Here is a 25512-nt window from a genome sequence, read left to right on the forward strand (position 1 = left end):
TTCCAGAGGATGAGGCCCAGAAATCAGGATTTTAAAAAGATTCCCAGGTGATTCTAATGTGCAGCCAACGTTGAGAACCACTGACCTAAGTGATGCAAGCTTCCAATGGCTCTTTCTCCCCCCTGGCTTTCTTTGGTGCGTGCACACAGTAAGCTCTCCTGCTGCCAAGCCCAGAAGTATCTCCTCAGGATCCTCTCCCAGCATCCTCTGCTCCATTTAGGCAAGTGGAGCATTCCCTATGTCCATGGAGTCCTCTCACATCCCCCTCTCTGTCCTCCTTAGGGTTCTAAGATCTCTCCACTGGGAACTTCCTCCTGTCTGTCTCCACATTTTAAAACCCCATAGTCTGTAGTATTCAGAGTTTGGGTGGCAAGAAGAGAAAAGTGTGTCTGGCTGCCTTAAGCAGAAAGAACAGAAATGTACTGGCAGGATATCAAGCAGCCTGCTGGGGTCTGGAAAAGCTGGGAAGGGCGGGGGAACCAAGCCTGGTAAGGGTCTCCGAAGGAAAGTTCTGGACCCTTCCAGCCAGAGCAAACTGAGTCTCGCCTACCCTCCTCTTCTCCACTCTCTCCAGTTTCCACGTCCTGAGAGGGAAGGTTCTATTGGCCAACCCCAGGCCGTTCCCTCTCAAGGGACTTCTGAGAAAGGAGGGGTGGAGGACTCTGCCTGCTGCCAAGGTCAGGCAGGGGTCCCCCTAAACCGGGAGGGGCAGCCATGTTATGGTAACTTCCCACTGTCCTCTCTCAAGGTCCATTTCTAATGCCACCACCTAAACCTAAGCCCCTTCTGATTCTCAGAACATGTTTTGTTCGGTACCTTTCATAGTTAGCTTTATGTTATAGTTATTTGTGGACTGCTCTGTTCCTTCCTCCAAGATTAAAAACTAATTTATCTTTATTTCTCCTGACTTGATTCTTAAGCCTTCCAAATAGAAATACACTCAGTATGTTTAATTGAATGGAGGGTTAAGGTGGAAGGTCATGTGACAGCTGATGCATTTACCATGTGCCAAACCATGATCCCATTTATTTTTCACAACTCTGCACTTTGCTGTCCGAGGCCCAGGAGGCTGTGTGCCTGCAGCCACAGGCTTGCCAGCAGCTGTGGGCCTCCTCAGGGGGACTCACAGCGCCCTTGACCTCACCTGGTGTTTTCCATGAGTCCAAGGAGAGGAGAGGGGGCTCGAATGGAACTGTGAAGGAAGAGGAGGGGACAGGAGGCGGAAACGAGTGCGACTACAAGTAAGTGGGGCACAGCGGGAGAGCAGAGTGACTGGAGCTTGGAGCTTATGTGGGGGCAGGGGAGACAGAGAGACAGCGCAGGGTGCAGGGCTGAGTTCCAGAGGCCTTTGGAAGATAATCTTAGGATTTAATGCTGATGTGATTTTGGGGGAACGGTGTATGCTTTTTGTCCTTTCAATACTTTATTATTGAAGACATTTTAATGGTAAAACCAACATGGACATACTAATGGAATAGAATGAACATACATTTTTATTTTTTGAAATACATTTATTGATTTCAGAGAGGAAGGGAGAGGTAGAGAGAGATAGAAACATCAATGATGAAAGGGAATCACTGGTTGGCTGCCTCCTGCATGCCCCCTACTGGGGATCGAGCCCACAACCTGGGTATATACCCTTGACCGGAATCGAACCTGGGACCCCTCAGTCTGCAGGCCGACACTCTATCCACTGAGCCAAACCGGCTAAGGAAAGAAACATACATTTTTAGATCAAACATCATCTTCACCTGGACCCTGTGAACGGGACCTTATTTGGAAAAGGGGTCTCTGTGGATGTTACAAGGCCCCCTGGGGAGAGATCGTTCTGGGTTTGGGGGTGCCCTAAATGCAGCGTGTCCTTATCAGAGAGAGAAAGGAGCGCACACACAGGGGATCAGGCCCTGTGAAGACAGAGGTAGAGATGGGGGTGATGCTGATACACGCCAAGGAGTCCCTGGAGCCACCAGGAGCTGGAGGAGGCTGGAAGGGTGGTCCCCTAGAGCCACGGTCGGCAAACCGCGGCTCGCGAGCCACATGAGGCTCTTTGGCCCCTTGAGTGTGGCTCTTCCACAAAATACCACGTGTGGGCGTGCACATACAGTGGGACTGAAACTTTGTGGCTCATGCACAGACATTGGTATTTTGTGGAAGAGCCACACTGAAGGGGCCAAAGAGCTGCATGTGGCTTGCGAGCCATGGTTTGCCAAACCGCAGTTTGCCAATCACTGCCTAGAGCAGGGGTGGGCAACCCCTGGCACGTGTGCCAAACATGGCATGCCAGTAACTTTTGCTGGCACGCGAAACCCTCTCTCTTATAATCTTCTATTTACAATTTTTTTCTTAATATCGACTTTTTAATTTTTCAGATAAATTCAGTGTAGGTGCACCTTAGATAAATAATTTTACATAACAAGTTATCTTAAAGACCATAGACATGGATTGACGAGAGAGGGGGAGAGCAATTTCTATGCCTCTGCCTTAACTCTCCCTGCCTTCCTAGATCCGACCAGTGTTTTGGTTTCATCCACATACGCTTGTGAATCTTTGTTCTCAGTGACGAATTTTGTTAAGTCTCGTAATAGGAGTAGCCTGAGGGATGAAAGTAGTAGCTCATGCATATCTCTGAAGGTCACGAAATATAAACCTGATGTAAAATCTCTGTCATCAGTGATGCAGCAGCAAAAGTCCCACTGATAATATCAAACGGAGTCATAAAGTTTTCTGTCGGACTATCAGTTTACATGTATACATTAAAAATAAATGTATTTTTCATCATCATATACTGTGTTTTTGTCGCTCAAATGAATTTTATTATTTCTTCAAGGTTCTTCACATACTTATACCTTAAGAGATATCAAGTAGGCGTAACATGTTCTCAAAAAATTAGGGTTGGCATGCAGAAGAATTCTGAGTCAGAGATTTTGCTGGTTTTGGCACGCACTCACAAAAAGGTTGCCCACCCCTGGCCTAGAGCCTTTGGAGAGAGCGTGGGCCTGCTGGCACTGAGCTCAGACCTTGCAGCCGCTGGCCTCCAGAACGCATGTCTGTTTTAAGTCCCTCGGGTGGAGGTGACTTGGTAAGGTGGCCCCAGGAAATGAATATAGGCCTCTTAGGGCCCAGTTCCTCACCTTCCTGAAGCGCTGCTCAAGCCTTCTGCTGTCAGACACTCTGCAGGAACTGTGTGGGCGACCGGGAGGCACAGAAGTCCTTAAATGGGAGGTACAAGCTAGAAGCAGTTTTTAGAAAGTTCAGGATGATGCTGATATCCAGTATGAATTTGAGGGATGGAAGGAAGTGAGTAAGCTGACCAGGTGGAAGGCAGTGGGTACCAGAGTTTGGAGTCGAGTATGTGAGGTTCTGATTCCAGCACCTTCACTTACTGTTTCAGTTTTTTTTTTTCATGTGCAAAATGAGAGCAATACTATTGTGTGTGAGTTACAGATAATATATGTAAAACACTCAAGAGAGGTACATTATAAGCAATTACATGAAAACTAGGGTGTGGCATTGGAGATGGAAAAGAGGCGCAAAGAGATGTTTACTGACCACTGAGTCAGAATCATAGAGATTTAGGTTGGGAGGGGCCAGGTCATCTAGAGCCCTGTCCTCACCGCACTGGGGGGAGCTTGGAGCACGGGAGGAAGAAGGTGAGTGTAACGAGGTTTCTCCCAGGAGCCGAGCTGCCTGGTGGACTCTTGCCCAAGCCTGAGACGCTGGGAGGAGGAACTAGTTTGGGAAGGAGATTAAGTTGCATTCTGAATGCGGTGAGTTTGAAGAGAAGTTGAGCCAGGCAGAGGGACAGCAGGTAAGCTGGGAGCTCTCCAAGGCTACTGACCAGGGAGGTAATAACTGAACACCCAGACTAGAAGCAGACAGAGTGTGATGAACTCTCTTAAAAAAAAAGAAAGATCAGAATGAAGACAAAGGACAGTCTGCTTTGGGATGTTGCTGCTCGAGGTTGGGAGGACAACACGCCTTACAAAAGACAGAGACAGGCGGGTCAGAAAGGCCGGTAAGTGGGAGAATGACCAAGTTTCAGGAAATACAGAAATGCCGCGTGCTTCAGAAAACGACGTAGGACAAAGATTGAGAAAGAGACATTGGGTTTTAGATAGAAAATGTCTTTGGAGACTTTACAGAGAATCAGAGAAGGAAAAGGAGTTCAAGAACAACGAGTCAATGAAAGTTTACAAAGCAGACAAGTTAGAAACTGGGGCCAGGTTGTTACACCTATTTTGAATGAACTAATTTAAAATTTGGGCCAAACCAGTGACTATACTCTGCTTTCCTTCTCAGCAGGAAAGGTTTTCACAAAAGGATGGAGCTTCTTTCCCGAGGTCAGGCAGAGAAGGAGGTGGCCCCCTCCCTGACCTTAGACCCATCCCCGCTCGGCACAATGCGCCTCCTTCCAGCTAGTGACCCTAGTGCTCCCTCCTGCCAGGGAGGTGCCCGGGACTTACCTAGGACCAGGTCAACACTGTCTCCCTCTGAAAGGTGTCAGGTAGGTAAGAAGCACCTGTGCAGGCTCCACAGCCGAAGAAGCAGATGGTGCAGCACCGGGCTGCGACTTCGCAGTCCTACTGGCTCTAGCTACCCTCCTGTGGTACTTCCTTTTGGGAACCAGGCAGTGATGCCAGCGATGCTGTGATGTCACCCGGGAGGTTATTATTGCCTTAATAATAACGAGGAGCCAGGAACCCAAAAAAGAACCTCATTCACATGCACCCAGGCTCCTCCTCCAGGAAACCAGAGCCATCTGAATGGCAGGATGTCCTTCTGGGAAGCCATGTGGGAAGGCGACTGGAGAAGGGACATCTGGAGGCACACGGCTGTGAGAGGGGCTGTGCCTTTCCCCTTCCTCTCGGGGTGAATATGCCAAGTTTGTTTACAGCTCGGGGACCCGGCCAGCCCCGCTACTAGGGACGGCAGTGGCGACACCTCCTCGCAGGACCCTGACCCTGGTGCTGCTGGAGCCAGACGGGACCTCGGGAGGCCGGAGGCTGGGTCTCTCCCCCTCTGCACAAGTGCTTCCGACGAGGCCCTAACGAAGTGTCTGGTTGGGAAAGTAAACAGAGAGAAGACAAATAAACAAAGATGCCCACAGGCAATTACAGGGAGGAAGTCATCTTCGGGTGGAAGTCGCTCCGCTGATGGACAGCAGGCCTGCTTTGCTCAGCGCCCCGGGAACACTTCCGGGAGGGGGGCACCCAACAACTTGGAGTTTGGCGAGGAGAGACCCCGACTGACGGACGGGAGGGGGTGGGGTGGGGACGGGGGCGGGAAGACCACCGCCGGCTGCCGGGGCCGTGCTTTCTTTCCTCTCCCGCCCCTCACCCCGCCCCCTCCCCCGCGCAAGTCGCTCCAGGAACAGGGACCCTCCCTCCCCAGGCTCGGCCCCGCGCTGACCCCGCGGCCGCGCGCCCCGCGCGCCCGGAGCGCAGGCCCGTCCTGGCGCCCGGAGCCGCCTGCGCGCCCCCAGGTGGGTCTGGGCCGCCCCCGGCGCGCGGCCGCCGGCCCGGGGCGGGGTCTCGGCGGCGGGAGGAGCGGCGGCAGGAGGAGGAGGAGCTCGGAGGGGCGGGCGCCGCGCGGGGGAGGGGTCGCCGCCGCCGCCGCCGCCACCGCCGCCGCCGGGATCGTCAGGCCGGAGCCGCGGGCCGAGCGGGCGGCGGGAGGCTCGGCGGCGGAGGCTCGCGGCGCCCGGGCCGGCGGGGTCCGGCCGGGCCAGCAGCGTCCGCCGAGCGGCGGGAAGAGGGAGCGGCGCAGACAAAGAGCGGCGCCTGGGCGGGCGCGGCCGCCACCCGGGACCCGCGCCGCTGCCCTCCGGCCTCGGTGCGCGGAGAGGTAAGCGCGGCCGGCGGCCGGCGGGCGGGGGCCGCAAACTTGGGCCGCTCGGCGGAGTTGGAGCGCGGCCGGCTGGCGGGCGGGCGGGGCGGGGCGCGCCCGGCGGGCCTGGGGGACCGATCCCCCCGCGCCCCTCCGTGCCCTCGGCTCCGTCGCGGCCTGGCCCCGGGGCCGCGGGCTGCCGGCACCTCCCGACTCCGCACCTTCCCCCCGCGGCCCGCGGCCCACCCTCCGGGGGGCGGGGGCGCCGCCAAGAGCGAGGATGGGGGCCGGGGCCTGGGCGGCGGGTTCCCGGGACCGGGGACCCCCGGGCGCGCGGGCAGCGCCGGGCCTGCGGGCTGGCGGCGGCCCGGAGCCGGGGGCCTGGCCGGGACCGTGCAGGGGCCGGGGGCGCGGGGCGCGTGTCCTCTGGAAGAACAGCCGGCGCTGCGGGCCCAGCGCGGGGACGGGGAGGCCGAGCGCGGCCCGGGGAACTTGCGGCGCCGGTGGGGGGGAGGGGGCGGGGGGAGGGGGCTGCTGCCCAGCGCGAAGGGGCTCGGGCGCTGCGCTCTGCCCCCGATGCGCAGGCTCAGCCCAGAACAAAGTTTCTCATTGAGCCCTGCCCTCGCGCTTTATCCTGGGCCATCTCACCTCCGAGTGGGTCTGGGCGAAACTGGTGACTTTTAAGACATTCACTGCAACTCCCGGGTGAGAGCAGCTCGCGTGACTTTGGGGGGGAGGGGGTTAATTTGCAAAACGCTTGGATTTGTAGACAAAAAGCGATCGCATTGGAACGTCTGCGAGGGATGCCGGGGGTCACTGGCGGGTGAACATCAGGTGTCTGACTTCGTTGTAACACCTGCAGGGACAAAGCGGGAGCCTGTGCGGAGTCGGCGCCTGTCTCTTTAAGACACTTCAGCGGGCAGCTCCCCCTGATTTGGCTTGTTTATTTTGCTAACAGGTTGGGGTGAGCGGGAGTGCCGGGCGGAGGAGCCTAACCCCTGGTGCAGGTGTTGACCCAAAAGGAAACGACCGAGGGCGGCCCGTGGGCGTGGCTGGTCCAGGGCGCCAAGGTCGCCCAGGTAGGGGAGGCCCTTCCTGGTCCAGGGCCACCCTGGCTCCTCCCCTGCTTCTCAGAAGGGATGTTGGCACAAAGGGGAGTAACTTGGGGTGTCCTCATAGCGCGGCATTTGGTGTCCTTATCAAATCTTAAAATGACTGAAAACAAAATTCGCCCCGGTTGCTGTAACTTATCACAACAGATCTAAACTTGACTCCTGAACACGCCCTGTGTTCCTGGTGAGCTGGTAAGTTAGTAACAAGGCAGGCACCTGTGGCCGAGTGTGAAGAGAAGGGCAGGCAGCGGGCATGTGGGGGAGAGGGACTTGCTGCGGAGACTGGGCGGGAGGTGCAGTTTTTAGGTTTTTGGACCGGATTTCCCAGGAACAGGTGCTGGTGAAGGAGTGGCTACCAGGGGAAGTCCCGCCTCACAGTTCCTCTCCGGGAGGTTGCTTAGGTGTAGTTGTGATGGAAGAAAGTGGGGGGATGCGAGTGGTCTTCTGGCTGCAGCTTGAGGCCGAAGTGGAGAACTTTAAGCTGTGAGCTTCTGGAGGCGCCGCCGGGCCCCCAGCTCTCAGCTGCCACGTCCACACTCTCCAGGACTGAGCGTGGAGCAGAGGAGAATTGGTGGCCCGTCGCCACCCTGAGAGCTGACTGCTGCAGCACACCTGCTGCTCCCTGCGGAGGAACTGGGCGGGGCTGGTCTGAGGTGCAGTCCGGGTAGCTGTGCTCAGTGCTCAGGCTTTGAGCTCTGCTTTATTACATGCTACACCCTTACATTCTCTCCATCCTGCTCCCTGGGCCCCCCGCCACATTCCCAGCCTCTGTCAGGTGCCTTGGGGGATTACCAGGGTTTTCCAGAAAACACACCGTATTTGAGAAATGTGCTAACATCCACATTAAATACACCAGAAGCCTGCATGTGCGCAAACTGGATAACCTTTTAAAATATCCTAAAGACTCCCTGACGCCCGGAATGGCCTGCACCCCTGGCGAGGTGAGCTGCCCCGGGACACACCTGCTCTGAGCTGCCCAGACAACCGTGCAGTGTGCGCTGGGGGACGGGGCTGTGGACACCATCTCTGCCTTAAGAAGTGAGGCTGACTGGTTGAAAAGCTGGGGATTGCCTGCTGGGACTGGGAGGGCAGTGGGCAATGTTTGGGGAAATTGGTAAGCTAACTTTTTTTCACAAATGAACTGGAAACTCCCCAGAACTTACCCGAGAGGCTTAGGAAATTAGTTTTCCCATGGGGAGGGATTGCAAATGGGGCTTCCAAATTGTTTCTCTTTCCTTACATGAGTGATTTCAAGGGGTTTTCAAAGGGCCGAAGCTAAAAATGATGTCATGCAGCATGTCGTTGAGTGCTCAAGTTAAGGCATCTTAAAAGGAGGTCAAGACAGGCTTTGAACGGGTTATCAAAAGTATGCAGCTGAAGTAAAAATAGTTTCTTATTTCTTTAGGCCACTTTAGTAACACAGTTTAAAGAATTGGATTGGCTCGGCCCTTATGGCTCAGTGGTTGGTCGTTGACCCATGCACGAAGAGGTCTCGGGTTCGATTCCTGGGCAGGGCACATGCCCTGGTTGCGGGTTTAACCCCCAGAAGTGAGTGTGTAGGAGGCAGCTGATAATTGTTTCTCATGGCTGTTTCTATCTCTCCCTTCCTCTCTTTCTAAAAATCAATAAAAATGTTTTTAAAAAAGTAGATTTTTTTCTTTTCCTGCATTTCACTTTGAGCAGATCCTGAAGTATGTATATTTATGAAAGTATAATCAACATTAGCAAGTTCTACCCTCCCCCAACACACAAACACTCCTCCGGCACAGTCTGCCCTAAGGTTTCTTTGGGGTTGAGCCTTACACACATGGATTTCCAACAAATGCAGGTTGAACCGATGAAGAGTAAATTCTGAGCCTGTTGAGTTCATAGGGCTCACCCCACCGAGAAGGAGTAACACGCAGTTTCCAAAACCCTTGACTCTACTCAGAACCTCTCTGACGTGGTGCAAGTTTCTGTCCCCCAGATAGCCAGGCGGTGGGAGAACTTGATCTGGTGGCCTCTCTATTTGGTAAATCCTCTGTCCAATGAGTCACTTATAGTCCTTAAGCTAAATTTAAAACAACAACAACAGGCAACTGAACAAAAGGAAAACAGAAAGCAAACCCAACTGTGTAACCAGGTGGCGGGTTTGCTAAATACTTTTCAGTAGGTGGTCTGTCTGTCCGAGCCAGCGTGGACTGAGACTCGGCCAAGCGTTGCTACCCGGGCCTGGCACCTTACTTCATTCTACCATTTGTGTTTTTAATGTTTTTAAGAAAAGAAGCTTCAAGTGCACTCAGAATTTAAGTATTGCAATTTACTTTAGAGATTGTTTTGGAAAATGGGATGGTTTTGTTGGTCAGTGGTTAGTGAAAGTCTAAAATGCCATAGATAAAAGTTAAAGGCACTAATGCTTGTATGGTAATTTGTAGTTTGCAAATTGCTTTTTTTCACATACGCCACCATATTTAATATTTGAAGTAACGTGGTAGCATGGGCTCCAGCTCCAACCTGCCAGCTGGTTACACAGGGACACGAACTCAGGGGCAGTGCCAAGGATGGCGGATCTTGATCGCGGGTGTAAGTCCTTTCCTTTGCGCCCAGATAAGGCGCACCACAGCGGTGTGACAGTGGTTCTGAGGCTGCGGACCTGCTGGCGGGCACTGATGGAGCCCAGCGGTGTGGACCTCCCGCAGTTGCCAGTTGGAGATGTGAGCAGATGTTGCTGGCAGCTGGTTCTGCATGTGAGTTGACAGTGAAAATGAGCTGTTTCAGGGGAGCCGACAGGAGCAGTTTCAGAACTTTTGTCCCTGCTTCCTCCTGGTCAGTGAGCGTGTTGGTGGGCTGGGGCGCCCTCACGGAACACCATACATGGGAGGAAATGGTCACAGTTCTGGAGGCTGCAGAGTCCAAGATCAGGGTGCTGGCGGGTTCGGTTCTTGGTGAGTCTATTCCTGGCTTGTACATGGCGTCTTCTTGCTGTGTCCTCACAGGCACTTTCTTCCGCAGTGTTGCGCCTCTTCCTCTTATAGGGACACCAGTCCTCTAGGACGAGAGCCCCACCTTGACTGTACTCCTTTGAAGGCCTGTCTCCAAATACAGTTACATTGGGGGTTAGGGTCTCAACATTTGAATATTGGGGGGACAGTCAGTTCATAACAATGTATAACTTTGTGCTCAAAAACAAGGCTGCTTATTTTAGGAAGTCCTATTGCTTCCTTTACCCAGGTCTGACTCTGCGTATTTCAGGGCACCTGCTGGGGGTGGTGACGGAGCAGTGGGGGTGAGGATGGAATGGCAGCTCCCTGCTAGTCAGAGAACCTCAATGTAGGGAGGGTGCCCTGGCACTGGCTTCCGCACGCTGGTCAGGTTTTAAGTAGCATGATGGAGAGAGAACAACGTTGGCTTAATTCTGTTTGTGTATGTTGCCCTCCATGTGTGTGGGTTCATCCGCAGGCACTTCTTTTGGATTAGGGCAGTGGTCGGCAAACTGGCTTGGCAAACTGCGGCTCGCTAGCCACATGCGGCTCTATGGCCCCTTGAGTGTGGCTCTTCCACAAAATACCGACTTCTGTGCATGGGCCACGAAGTTTCAATCGCACTGTACATGCACGCCCGCGTGTGGTATTTTGTATTTTGTGGAAGAGCCACACTCAAGGGGCCAAAGAGCCGCATGTGGCTCGTGAGCCGCAGTTTGCCGACCACGGGATTAGGGTCATGATAAAACATCAAATCTCTAGAAAGTGTGGGCTTTTGTATGGAGGTGAAGTGTGTCCTGGTCCTGAATGAAGAGAGCAGAGTGAGGGAGGGCTGGTGCGGCCTCGGGCAGAGCGGCCGCTCTGGCCCGCTGGGCTTGGCCTGCAGTCTGCCCAGGGAGCAGGTGGTTCTGCGGTGGGCGTGCGGGACGTGCCGGGGAAGGAGCACCCTGAGCAGTGCTTGAATGTCACCGAGGATGGCATAGGCCTGGAATGCGGTGTGACGGCCGCTCTCGGCCCCACTCTGCATGTTCACTCATGACTCAGGCGTCAGTCACACGAATTATCCAACTTGTTACTGATCATGTCCACCTAAAAGTCTGATGTCACATCTTCTCACTTGCCTGTCTTCTCAGTTAATGTCCCATTGTCGACTCAACTCAGTCAGCCTTGAATTCTCCCTCACCTCCCACATCTACATCGCGTTGATTTTGCCTCCGGAAGATCTCTTACGTGATGTGTCAGCCTGCTCTTGCTGATCCATTCTGCTCACCGCACCAGTCTGGCCGTCGTCCACAGTGGTGGCTCTCCATGCCCGTAGATCAGTGTCCCGAGCCCTCAGCCTCTGAATATACACTGAGCTGCTGCAGTCAGCGCGGCCATGCACCAAACAACAGTTTGCTAACTGTGATAACAAAATGCCAAAGTTTATAGTCAGTTTATTTTGGAAGATTCCTGTACATTGGGGCTGATTCAGCAGTTTTTACCTGACACATCCGCAGCTCTGCCCCTCGGTGCTGTGACCTCCTGCCCGCCCCCCTCCACCCCGCCTGGGAGGGGCGCGGAGTGCAGAGCGCGCTGTGTGTGCTGGTTCAGTGGAGGGTCCCTGCCAGGGCCTTCGCACTGCTTGTCTTCACGAGCAGTGTGAGCCACAAATGTGACTCAGGTGCAATTCTAAATGTTCTAGGACCCACATTAAAAATGTAAAAAGAAGCAAAATCGACCTTCACAATATATTTTATTTTACCCAATAGCTCTAAAATATTTTTATTTCTACATGTAATCATGTAGAATATTATTAGTGGGATAATTCACGATGTTCACTTGTGTGGGGTTTTGAAACGGCGTGTGTTCTGCATTTACTGCACACCACCTTCCCTCTGCTCACACTGGGGCAGGGAGCCAGGTGAGCTAGTGCTGCTACCCTGGCAATTGCAGGTCTGTACATTTTACGTGATTTAAGCTTCATTTATTCTGTATTTTCCAAAGTTGAGGTAGTTCAACAGGCATAGTGCAACAACTGAGTGGGCCAGGTGTAATGATGTGGTTGTGAAGAATGATGTAATATTTCACACACTCGACAGTCTTAGAGTACTAAAATCAGATTTGGGTATATATGATGAAAATACTTTGTACATTTGAGAAATATTTTAAAATGTGTTCTGAATTCTAGAGGTCAAAATACCAATGTAAAATAACTCTTTTGGGTGTTGGTATTCAATATATTTCTGAAATATGTTAAGTACTTAGTTTATAAGTACAGAAGCTACAGTCGTATTTTCTTTAGTGATCATTAACTTTTCCCCGAACACACGCTCATAGCACACATTGTAAATACTGCTCTAAGCATTGTACACAGAGTAGTAACTCATTGAATCCTCTCAAATATTTAGTGTGGTTGCTTTCTGTGTTTATCTCTGCTGATCAGGATCTGGAAGAGACATAGCAGGTTACTTGCCTAAGTCACATAGCCAGAAGGTGACGTAGCCGATCTGTAACGCAGACCATCTGACTGCTGCGTCCCCTTTCACCACTAGCTAGCCACTGTCTCCTCACTGGGCTGTGTGTGAAAACACCTAAACAGAGCCATGAACTCTCATTGTGGTGCAGGACTTGAGAGATGTGGATGGGAACCCCTGCCGGCAGCCCCGTGTGGAGGAAGCCTGACCTCTGGAGGACAGGAGGGATGGGAAGCTGCCAGGCCCTGGCGGGCTGCGTGGACGGTCACAGAGGAGATCGTGGGCACCATCAGCCGCGGGCTGCTCTCTCCCAGCCCCTCCCTCCTGCCTGCCCTCAGCAGTGGTCCTCACAGGGGCGAGCTTGCCAGCCCTGCCGTGGGTATCGGCACCCTGGAGGCCTCTGTACCCCCAGGGTGCGATGCAGAGGTCTGGAGTGGGGCCTGGGACTTTGTTTCTGTGACAGTTGTCAGGTGATCTGTGTGGGGTGGGCACCGCCCATGGAGAACTGCTGCTGAGCGATTTGCATGATGGCAGCGAGCGAAGAGGCTTTCTGGTTTGTAGTAACAGCATTTAATTTGGGAATGGCCTGTGCAGGCGCCGTCACTTGATCTGTGTGCTGTGCCCCTTCATGAAGGCCCTGTGATGGCCCTCCACCACCACCGGGGCCCGAGGGAGCAGGAGCGTGTGTGGTAGACCCTCTGGGAGGCCGTTTGTGGCTGCAGCTAGTTTTTCCTTTATGATTGACTGTTAGTAAAGTGAAGGTGGTGCGTGTGGAAAACCTGGGGGCCAGCACACTGGCCCTTTTCCTGTCCTCCTCCCACGTCTGGAATGGCCTGGCAAACATGGCTCTCCGGTCACGAGAGAGGCCGGCAGGTCTCGCCTGGACTTGGGGAGATTGCTGTTCAAGGTTCCCAGGGGCCCTGGACCCGTGGCTGCCGATCCAGGCGGGTTTTGCCTGGCCCTTCCCCTCTGTGCTTGGGAGATAGATCCCTGTGGCCATCGCAGCCGTGGGCACCTTCCCCCACCCAGAGCAAATGGACCAGGACACAAGGAGAGCTGCGTCTGCTGGCGGCCCGGGTCTCAGGGACCGCGGTTTTCTGACGGGCTGCCATGTGGGCGGCTTCTCTCAGTGGACAGGCTTAGAGTTGCAGCTGCTTGTCGTGTGGCCACGTGCGGATGCTCCAGGAGGGGCAGCAGCAAAGATTTATTTACGTCAACAAGCGTTATAATTCCCCCAGCAAAGGTGGGGCAGCCTGCTAGTGAGAAGCGTGAGAAGACGGCGAGGTCCTAGTGAAATGCCTACAAAGGCGCCAGTGGCCGCCAATGGCCACATTGATTTTTCTTCAAGGATGTGCTGCCGTTTAATATCTGATGAATGTCGGCTGAGTATTTAAGGATGTCTGCAAGTCAACAAATGTTTGAGTGATGTCACCTATGGGGCTGGCTGTGGAAGAGGAACTCCGTCCTCTCCCAGTGTGTTCATCTGCAGGCTGTCACCTTGGAAGCTGTATCCCGTCCCCCAGGCTGTGCTCCGGGGCGTCGGGCTGGGATAAACAGTCTCTCTCGTCGCTCTGTGTGGTGGGTGCGGTTGGGGACACGAGTATTTGTAAGAGCAAGAAGTACCCGGGCTCAGGCAGTTACTTTAGACACAGCTTCAGGAAATGTGATACAGGTGAATAGTGAATTTTCATCAACCTTTTTTTTAGGAAACGTATTTAGGAGCAGAATCTGGCAAGACAGATATAAAAACAGTTGTCTTTGGGGTCTCCCCTCTGGGTTTCACGTTTGCATGTGGCTCACTCACTGTGCTCCCCCACCCCTGTTCTCCGTCTCTTCATTATCTGCACACACATGGCTTTCCCTGCATGCATGTCAGCCCTTGCCTTCTCTGGACCTCCCTAGCTTGTATTTAGTTCTCCTTTCTTGATTGAACCATCTGTCTTACTTAAGTCCCATCTCGTAGTTTCCTTAGTAGGTCTGTTTTACATGGTCCAGTAGGTATGACCCAGTGGCGACTATAAAGAAACTGTGCCATTGTTCTCGACGGGAGGGGTGAGGGGATATGGACACTCTGCTGTTGGCGCGCGCCTGGATGGGCCATCGTAGCAGGTGCAGGCCCATGTGTTTAAGACGTTGCTGCTGAAGCCTGATCGTGCCGTGGGCCTACAGCACGCTGCTGGTCGGGAAGGCTGGGTCCACCTTCCAAAAGGGAAAAGCAGATTCTCTTTCCCTCAGTGTCTCAGGCGGTGAGGGTGACGTCGCGGGGAGAAAATGTTTTTAGCATACTGCTCGCTAATACATGCGCATTCCCATTTATTTTTGGATCTTGCTAGCTGTTAGGCTTGGATTAAGGAATAAAATTAATTCTCCTTTACAAATACAAGAATACCTTTTTAAATGTTAACATGTTTAAAAACTTCATTGAGATTTGAACCTCCACTTCTGTATATAGATGAGTGGTTCTCAACCGGGGGCAGTTTTGCCCTTATGGACACTTAGCAGTGTGTGCAGACGGTTTCTGATGGCCGTGGCGGGATGCCCCGGGCTCCCGGGGGGCAGGCCGCCCCACAGTGCACAGGACTGCCCACAATAGGCCGTTGCCTGGCCCCAGATGGCACTGCTTTAGCCCCCCGATGTACTCGATGCTGCTCTGCTCAGAGTAAGCGTTTAAGTTAGTGGTGCTTGTGTGCTCCCACACACGGCCCTTTTGGAGATGATTTTTGTTCCCGTTTTTATAAACATGGAAAATAAAACCCATTTAGAGAGCTAAACCCTATTTACTTAGCGTCTCTGCAGTTGAATATGTAGGGGAGACACTAACATAACTGACTTAACCATGGTTGATCTGGAATACTGTTAGTGATAAGGAATGTTACACATTTTTTATTTTCTGCTTCCTATTTGGATGATATAAGCATGTAATGTTGATTTGTAGGGAACATTTGGCTATCTGGCGGAACCATCCTAAGAACCCATTTCCCTTAGAATGTCCATTTACAACATGGGTGGGGACATCTGGGTCCAGGGCTGTGTAAGGCCTGCAAGATCATGTTAATTAAATGTTTGACCAAATATGCAGGCTGATTTTTAAGCTGATGATTTCCTATGGCCCACGAGTGACGTATAAATATCCAAATGGCCCTTGGCAGAAAAAGGTTCCCACTCCTGGTTTACAAGGAAGTAAGGGGGTCCTTTATCAATTGCTTTTAATAAGTAATTGATTTTCAGAGCTTAGTCTAATCAAAGGCCTCTGTTTACTTAGCATAGAGACTTTACAATTGGCGATTGTCTATAGAAAACATTGTTATGATTAAAGTTCAGTGGTCAAGGCTCAGCCTGATTATCATGGAGGTGGTCACATCTGTTACCTTTCAGTGTGTTTCCTTCTTCGTATAGTTCTAAGAAGGAAGCTCCTCAGAGGAGAGAGAACAAAAATACCACAAATTAGACTCTTGCCAGGGAAAAGGGGAAGGAAAATGGTAATTTGGCTGCTAGTTTCACTCCCAGCGTCTAGGTTAGCGGAGCTGCTTATTAGAACGGGAGGCTGCGTCCGCACTTCTCTGTAAGCCGGTGCTCACTGGTGAGGTCCCGCTGCCTGCACGTGAGGGTGAGGTCCCGCTGCCTGCACGTGAGGGTGAGGTCCAGTGGCCTGCACGTGCGGATGGGGTCCGCGGCCTGCACGTGAGGGTGAGGTCCAGTGGCCTGCACGTGAGGATGGGGTCCAGCATCCTGCACGTGAGGGCTCTGCTCAGCATGCCTGCTTCCCCAGGTGGGTCAGCCAGGTCCTGCTCAGTGCCCTTCCTGTTTACTCGGTCCTTCCCATCTCTCTTCCACTAGGACAAACTCAAATTGACACTCTGTAAGTTTTGAACTAATCTTGGGGGAGATAGTTTTAAAAGTACAGTCACTTTTGTTTTTCTCAAGCCTGCCATCCTCCAGTGGACTGAGAGAGACCTTGAAAAATCAGTGGTTACTCTCTGGACAGACTAACATTGTGAAGCGATGGCTGTGAAGCAGTGCATACCAGAGGTACTTCTTTCTGTCATCTGTGCCTGCGTGCACCCACCGCCTCGGTGGCGGAGGTGCATGCGGTCCCCCAGCCCTTGCGGAGTGAACAGTGTGGGTCACAGGGACCGGACAGGACTGGCCCACGGGCGGCGGGGGGGGGGGGGGGGGGGGGGAGGGCGGGCAGGGGGTGGGGGCCGTGTGTGGTGGGGAGAGGCCTCAGGCCACGCTGTGCCACACGTCAGGCCTGGCATGTGTGTGAGATGCCCAGCCCTGGAGCTGCAGACCCTGGATTTCTTATTAAAATCTCCTTCCTCCTGGCTGGTTTGGCTCAATGGATAGAGCATTGGCCTGTAGACTGAAGGGTCCCAGGTTCGATTCTGGTCAAGGGCACGTGTCTGGGTTGCAGGCTCATTCCAAGTAGGGGTGTGCAGGAGGCAACTGATCAATGATTCTCGCTCATCATTGATGTTTCTATCTCTCTCTCCCTCTCCCTTCCTCTCTGAAGTCAATAAATAAATATATTAAAAAAATAAATAAAATGCCAAAACCGGTTTGGCTCAGTGGATAGAGCGTCGGCCTGCGGACTGAAAGGTCCCAGGTTCGATTCCAGTCAAGGGCATGTACCTGGGTTGTGGGCACATCCCCAGTGGGAGATGTGCAGGAGGCAGCTGGTTGGTGTTTCTCTCTCATCGATGTTTCTAACTCTCTCTCTCTCTCTCTCCCTTCCTCTCTGTAAAAAAATCAATAAAATATATATAAAAAAATAATAAATAAATAAAATCTCCTTCCTCAAAAGGAAGTGTTCGTCTTTGCTGCAGTAACTTCCTGACTTTTTAATAATAGGAGGTGGGTTGAAACAGGCTCGTTCTAATGGCATCAGCAGCTGCTCTGAATTTGAGTTTCCAACATCTTGTATCAGGTGAAGAGTGGACAGGTAGGCTCTCCTTTTCACCTGCTGCTCATTTGGCTCAAGTTGCACAGTTAATTTTTCTCTTCTCTTGACTTCCATTTTGTCTTCTGTGAAACAAAGGCTGTTTTTTTAAATGGGGCAAAGAAGTATTTTTATTAATAAAATCCTATATAATAAAAGGCTAATATACAAATTGGCTGAACGGCAGCACAACCAGCCGCTATGATGCACACTGACCACCAGGGGGCAGACACTCAAGGCAGGAGCTGCCCCCTAGTGGTCAGTGGTCTCACGGCTGGCGAGTGCAGCAGCAGTGGCGGGACCCTCTCCCGCCTCCAGGGCAGCGCTAAGGATGTCCGACTGCCCGCTTCAGTTGGACATCCCCTGAGGGCTCCCGGACTGCGAGAGGGCGCAGGCTGGGCTGAGGGACCCCCGAGTGCATGAATTTTGTGCACCGGACCTCTAGTAAAAATATACAACCCGAAAGTAAGGCATTATAGTCATGAACATTAAAAAGGGCGTCGTTCTAATGTTTTAAAAGACCTGTGGTTGCTCTGCCACTGTTTAAACCTGAACTGTGCCACTCTTCCTTAACTTTGGGGTGCCAGCCACTGAGAGCCACTGTGCCAGGTGCTGTGGAGATACCACCAAAGACCTACTCGGGGAGCTTGTAATCCAGTGTGGAGACAGATTTTACAGGTCCACAGTCAACTCTGATCTCGACTAAGCAGGGTACAAAATGACTTTCGCTTCCCTGTGTGGGGTCCTGTAGGAGACACAGGGAAGCGTGTGCCCAGCCCCCAAGGCCAAGTAAAACTTAGTTCAGGAATCCTAAAGGAGGGCGGTATTTTCTTCAGGAGCGTTAGAAGCTGTTCAGTGTCCAGGCAGCCCTGGAAAGAGTGGTATGCCCGCCGAGCAGAAATGGTCCGTTTGCCCGTTGCCAACCTCTTTGGCCACGCGGGCCAGTGCCCTGTTCTCTTCCTGGGCGAGGGCCATGCTGTCCGTTTGCTTAGGACGAGCACTTGATTTTGGAGTCAACTGGTCCATAATTTTAAGGTAATGTAAACTCTTACTTTAGTTGTTTATTTGCTTAAAAAATTAGTAATACTCCTTGTTGGTGCTCTTAATGGAACTATGGCTTAAGTAGATACCAATACTTCTTTATTCCCCCTTTTACATTGATAATGGCATAAGTGTGTTGTGCCTTTACATTTTAATCTAAAAATGCTTTATTTTGTTAAATGACTACTTTGCCTGGATTAGTAACAAATATTGTAAATCAATCCTGTCCAGACGTTTTATAGTTCTATTTTTTATCCTACTGATCATCTAGTTTGAAGTATTTCCTTTCGTTTCCATTGGAACTTGCACTATTTCTTAACTTTATTGTAAATGTTCCGTTTTGTACATTTTTAATGCAGTGTTTTGAATTGTTAACTTCTGCTTCATTGAGTACCCAGATCACTGTGCATTATGACAGCAAATTGGTCCAAAACTATGTTCAGTTCAGCTCTGCGTAGTGCGCGTGGATGGCCGACGCTGGCGCTCAGGCAGTTAGATCGCAGTGAGCGACTTGCCCTCCACCTCACACTGCCCTCCACTTCATCGCCTTTGCCTTTGCTGACGTGGATTAGTGTGAAATAGTTTTAGTGATATGCTGTAATTAAATTGTGATACACAGTCATTACTGCTTAGTGTTCAAATTAACTTAACTTGAAAATAATGAGAATTGAATATGAGTTTTGTGATGCAGTTTTAAGGTTGATTGGAATTTATTGATCCCTGGCTCTCAGGGATCTGGCAGGAAAGAATTTAATGTGGGTTAAGGAAGCTTGTGTGGGGTCTCATTCAGGGGAACACGAGTTCCTTCCTATTGATAAGCTCACGGATGTTTATTGTTTTATGTGTGAAATACACACAATGTGTTCTCTGAAGAACAGCAAAAACTGTTCTGTGTCAACCATGTAACCTTACTCTGTTGTGTTAAGCGAATCAATAAGTGTTTATCGCCTTTTGTTGAATAGTTTTTACTTACTTTTCCGAAGTACAGTTCTTAAATGTGGAAAGTCATCCATGTTAGACTTTGCATATAAGTATTTATGTATAGTACATACATATTTTGAAGAAACTTTTAATTTTAGAATAGTTTTAGATTTATAGCCAAATTTCAGCGTAAGTATTGAGAGGCCTCATCCCCCCAGCGCTCAGTTCACCCATCGTTGGCATGTACATTGCAGTGGTACACTGGGCACAGCGCAGTATTGTTAACTACGGTCCTTGCTTCATTTGACTTTTCTTCATTTTTGTCTGATGTCTTTTACTTCCCGGGACCCACTCCAGGACACCACATTACACTAGTCGTCCCGTGGCTCCTCTTGGCCGGGGCAGTCTCAGGCTTCCCTGTGTGGATGACCTTTACAGTTTCGAGGAATGCCAGCCAGGCATCCTGTGGAATGTTCCTGTGGAGATTTGTCTGATGTTTTCCTCATGATTAGACTGGGGTCATGGGTTTGGGAGGACCACAGCGGTGAAGTGTTATTTCCTTGCATCATGTCAGGGGTGCCTGCTGTCAACATGACATCACTCTTGTGACCTTGACCACTTGGCTGCGACCTTGACATCTGGCTGAAGCCGTGCTTGTGAGTCTCCTCCACCATGAAGTTGGCTGAGTTTTCCTTTGTCTATACTGTAGCCCAAGCATGTCAAACCCAAAGGCTAACCCGGGCCAAATACACAAGGTTGAAGTTTATGTGGGCCGCAAAAAAACAGAAGCTTCCATTTTCATAGAAACGTAGGTTTATTTCGATTTAGACATGCTGAATACAAAGGGCTGAAATAAATGAGTAATTGTGAACATAAAATAATAGAACATTTTAATAAAAATTAATATTTTTTTTCTTGAACACTAACTTACCAGACACTGAATAACAGGCACAAATTAATAAGCGTAATGCAAATTTTTCTTGTTCTCCGAAAGTGAAATACTTCCTGTGGCACACACCAAACAAGTCAGTCCAAGACTAATGACGTGGAAATCGGCTGCTAAAAATATTCACTGCTAGTATTAGTGGAGAGAAATGGTGCACCTGCGCATAAAGCGCATGAAGGAAATGAATGCAACACGACTGTAGTGATCAGTCATTATCAAACGTTGTAGTTCGTTATTAATTATGTGTAACAGGATATTGTGAAAATTAAGTTACGAAATTTTTATTAAAATGTTTCTTACATACTGTTATGTTGGCTGGGCTGCAAAAATATTCGTTATGGGAGAAACCAAGATGGCGGCATAGGTAAACACCGGAGATTGCTGCCTCGCACAACCACTTCAAAAATACAACTAAAAGACGGAACGGACATCACCCAGAACCACAGGAAGGCTGGCTGAGTGGAAATTCTACAACTAGAAGGAAAGAGAAAAGCATACCGAGAGTCAGAGGAGGTGCGGTGCGGAAGTAAAATACTAAGGTACAGAGGCGCAGGCGGAGCGGGCTGGCGGCTGAGGGTGTGGTTGTCTTTTTCAATCAGGAGGGAGTCTCAGGCTCTGAGCTCCAGTTCCGGGCGAGTCTCTGGGGACCTAGACTCATACGGGAGAAGCGGGACTGTCTGGCATCAGTAGCAACCCGAGGGCAGCTTTCTCTCCGAGGGGCTTGCAGCGATTGCTGGGACACTGAGAAGCGGGGCCGCTGGAGGTAGGACTGAGAGCAGCCATAACTGCTCGCTCCGCCCGCCCTGTTGATCCCCTGGGACCCGCCCCACCCAAGCCTTGCACGGAGGCATTTGCTGGATAGCCTCAGGCAGAGGCTAGATTAGCACCTCCCTAGAGCTCCAGGACAGAAGTTCTCCCACTGCAGATACAGCTGATTCTCACAGCCAATTGGCCTGGAGGTCAACCCCTCCCAGTGTTACTTACAACAATCAAGGCTTAACTACAATAAGACTGTGCACAAAGACCACAAGGGGGAGCACCAAGAGTGTCCTCCTCAGGTAATTGGGGAGGCTGAACCACTGGGCTCTAGAGGACACTTAGCACAGAAAACCACTTTATCAACACACGGAAGCATAAAAAATGCGGAGACAAAGAAACAGGACACAAATGACAGAAATGGAGGAAAGCAAACTGCTGGATATAGAGTTCAAAACCACACTTTTAAGGTGTTTCAAGAACTGTCTAGAAGCCGCCGATAAATTTAGTAAGACCCTCGAAAAGACTGGTGAGACCGCCGATAAATGTAGTGAGATCCTCAAGAAATCTAGTGAGACCCTCGATGTTGTGATAAAGGACCAACTAGAAATTAAGCATACACTGACTGAAATAAAGAATATTATACAGACTCCCAACAGCAGACCAGAGGATTGCAAGAATCAAGTTAAAGATTTGAAATACGAAGAAGCAAAAAACACCCAACCGGAAAAGCAAAATGAAAAAAGAATCCAAAAATATGAAGATAGTGTAAGGAGCCTCTGGGGCAGCTTCAAGCGTACCAACATCCGAATTATAGGGGTGCCAGAAGAAGAGAGAAAGCAAGATATTAAAAACCTATTTGAAGAAATAATGACAGAAAACTTCCCCTACCTGGTGAAAGAAATAGACTTCCAAGTCCAGGAAGCACAGAGAATCCCAAACAAAAGGAATCCAAAGAGGACCACACCAAGACACATCATCATTAAAATGCCAAGAGCAAAAGACAAAGAGAATCTTAAAAGCAGCAAGAGAAAAACAGTCAGTTACCTACAAGGGAGTACCCATACGACTGTCAGCTGATTTCTCAACAGAAACTTTGCAGGCCAGAAGGGAGTGGCAAGAAATATTCAAAGTGATGAATGCCAAGAACCTACAACCAAGATTACTTTATCCAGCAAAGCTATCATTCAGAATTGAAGGTCAGATAAAGAGCTTCACAGATAAGAAAAAGCTAAAGGAGTTCATCACCACCAAACCAGTATTATATGAAATGCTGAAAGGTATCCTTTAAGAAGAGGAAGAAGAAGAAAAAGGTAAAGATACAAATTATGAACAACAAATACACATCTATCAACAAGTGAATCTAAAAATCAAGTGAATAAATAATCTGATGAACAGAATGAACTGGTGATTATAATGGAATCAGGGCCATAGAAAGGGAATGGACTGACTATTCTTGGGGGGGAAAGGGGTGAGGGGGATGTGGGAAGAGACTGGACAAAAATCGCGCACCTATGAATGAGGACAGTGGGTGGGGAGTGAGGGCGGAGGGTGGGGTGGGAACTGGGTGGAGGGGAGTTATGGGGGGAAAAAAGAGGAACAAATGTAATAATCTGAACAATAAAGACTTAAAAAAAATATTCGTTATGGGCCAAATGTGGCCCGCGGACCGTGAGTTTGACATGCTTGGTGTATCCTTTAGGAGGAAGTCCCTAAAGAGGGAGGGGTTATGTTTTGCTTTCTCAAGGAGGTTGAATATAGTTCACATTAGTTACAGGCACCCCCTTATTGGCAGGGCATGAATTCCAAGACCCCCCAGTAGGTGCCCGAAACCCCAGACCGTACTGAACCCTACGTGTACCATGTTTTTTCATATGTATACAAAGCTATGATAAGGTTTCATTTATAAATTAGACACAGTAAGATATTAACAAGAATTAGTAAGCATACAATAGACCAGTTATGACAATCACTATAATAAAAGTTATGTGACTGTGGTTTCTCTCTAAAGTATCTCATTGCACTGAACTCGCCTTTTCACTTGAGGAAGCACTTCACAGCTTCTCTGTGGCACGTCCGAATTGTGGCATCACTACTCTGTGCCTTGGGGCCGTTAAGTAACCTGAGGGTGACATGAGCACAGGCACTGTGATGTGATGCCAGAGGGTCTGAAGCCCAGACGGCTAATCCGTGACTAACAGGTGGGGAGCATCTATGGTGTGGAGACACTGAAGAAATTCATTTCTTATCTGGATGGAGCGGGAGGGTGGGAGACTTCCTCACACTACTCCGGGCAGCTAGCAATTCAACCCTTTGCGGTCCAATGTTATTTTTGGAATTCAAACAGTCTGGTCCAAATTAATTGACGGGATTGAATGTTGAACTTTTTAATGTTCTTATTGCTAGACGTTGGACCTGTTCCTAGCCCCTGGTCTGTCGAGTCAGCCTCAGGTTGGACCAAAAAGGGTTAAAACTCAGGAATGGTTTATTTCTGGAGTTTTCCAATACATGCTTTCTGACCGTAGCTGATGGCGTGGAACTGAAATTGTGCAAGGTGGCACGGTGGGTAAGGGGGCTGTGATAAGGGGCAGGTATTTGGGATTCCACGGGGGAGGCTCACCTGCTCTCCGCATGGAGGGAGGTTTCCAGCGCAGTCACCGGTCACTGGTCACCACCGGAGGCTTTGCGGCCCTGCCCTGGGAACTGCCCCGGGGGGTGGGGGGGGGGAGGGGCCGGGGGAGGGGGGAGAAGCTAGGAGCCAGAGAACAGGGCAGGAGCAGGGCAGTGTTTCCAGGGTGTGGTCTGGGGTACTAATTAGGAGCGAAGATGCCTGGGGTCTGCTTTGAACCTACTGACTGGTCTTCTAGGAAGATGGCTTGGAATTCTTCCTGTGGAGCAAGTAGCCCAGGTGATTCTGATGCTTTTCAAGGTTGAGAACCACCTGCCTGAGTTCCGTTTGAACCCTTCAGTGGTTCTCAACCTTCTGGCCCTTTAAATATAGTTCCTCATGTTGTGACCCAACCATAAAATTATTGTTGTTGCTACTTCATAACTGTAATGTTGCTACTGTTATGAATCGTAATGTAAATATCTGATATGCAGGATGGTCTTAGGCGACCCTGTGAAAGGGTCGTTCGACCGCCAAAGGGGGCGCGAACCACCGGTTGAGAACCACTGCTTCAGGCTATTTCCTCCTGAGTGTGTAGACTCTCAGTGCGCCACCCTCAGAGGGGACTAGCGAGGCCACGGCTGTGGACCCTGCTGTGTAAAGCTCAGTCTGGGCCAGATGCCAGGCGTGTCAGAAAATGGTTCTGGCACATGTGCGTGTGAGAGAGCCAGTGGATGTGGGACAGTCCTGTGGGCAAATGTGGGCAAGTGGAAACCACCAGCAGGTCTATTTCAGGCTGCCCCATGCCTCCTGCTTTGAAAGGCCCTGGCAGCTCCCCGCTCCCCCCCAGAGGTGGGGGGCAGTGGCCTGAGGTGCTGTCTCCAGCTGGAGGAGGTCTGAGCCCAGAAGGTGACAGCCTGCAGGGTGGCAGCCCAGCGAAGGGGCACTTGCTCTGTAGACACAGGGTGAGTCTGTGGTCCTGGGCGAGCTCTGGGGCCCTGCGGGCCTGCCCAGGTGCTGTGACGCAGCCCCAGGGGTGCCTGCGAGTGGAGGTCTGGCTGGAGGGAGCTGGCTGGGAGCCGGCTTGGGGAGGGTTGGAGGGCCGCTGCTCTCCAGGGGCTGACGGTTCCAGGGACTCTTCCCAGAGGGAGATGAGCCCTTGACCTTTCTCTTGGGTATAGAAAGGGTCAGAGTTAAGGTTAGGCCTATTTCACTTCCCAATTTATACTCTCCCCACAATAATGGTATGATTTGAGGTAGGGGGTGGGGAGACTACTTACTGTTCCACCCTCCCCAAAGCTCCACGGGTTGGAGAGATTCAGTATATTCTTGGCATGAGTGTAATTGGCATTAGTGCATTTTGTTTATTAAAACTGACTGCATTACAAACACCTGCAGGGACTTTTTGGACACTGTTGCCTTTAAATCCATGGCTCTGTGTTAAAGTATAGATTGTGGTTTCTATTTTGACCTTAAGATTTTTGATAATTATTTTATTAAGTCTTGTCTTTTCCCTAAATGTTTGCGTTGACTGGAGAGTCGTTGGGTTTTGATGGCTTTGTGTAGAAGAGCGCTTTGCGTGGAGCTGGAAACTGGCCCCTGCGGACAGTAGGTTTGCAGCGCTCTGGATCGGCCAGTCAGGTTTGCTTGCAGCAGGTCAGTGGTACAGCTTTCCTGCAAGGTGGGGGGCTTGGGCAGGGGGATCCCTGGAGCTCTCGTCCAGCTGTCAGCTTGGAGGAGGCCTTGCCCCAGAAACAGCGAGCCGCAGGCGAGCGCCGGGCCGGAGTGGGGGTGTGGCCCGAGCGGCCCTCACGCAGCAGGGCCTGCTGTTCACAGCCAAGGGAGTCCCTGCTGCAGCCCCGGGTCTGGATCGCACATGGCGTTCTGAGCGATTCCCCAGACTCATGGTCAGCCCAGGGCCCTGCTCCGAGTGATGGATTTCAGGGG

General features: G+C 51.0%; 1 protein-coding gene across 1 annotated transcript in view; it reads left to right on the forward strand.

Annotated features, from left to right (window-relative positions):
* The first annotated feature begins 5630 nt into the window (after positions 1-5630).
* NCK2 (NCK adaptor protein 2) overlaps positions 5631-25512 on the forward strand; it is a 133518-nt gene continuing 113636 nt past the window's right edge. Inside the window, exon 1 of the mRNA XM_070429849.1 lies at positions 5631-5844. The gene's annotated coding sequence lies outside the window, so the exon portion shown is untranslated. The remainder of the gene's footprint in view (positions 5845-25512) is intronic.

This window comes from Myotis yumanensis, unplaced genomic scaffold (genome assembly GCF_028538775.1).
Source record: "Myotis yumanensis isolate MYYU_CA2020_CCGP unplaced genomic scaffold, mMyoYum1.0.hap1 SCAF_11, whole genome shotgun sequence".
In the NCBI taxonomy this organism is placed as follows: Eukaryota; Metazoa; Chordata; class Mammalia; order Chiroptera; family Vespertilionidae; genus Myotis; species Myotis yumanensis.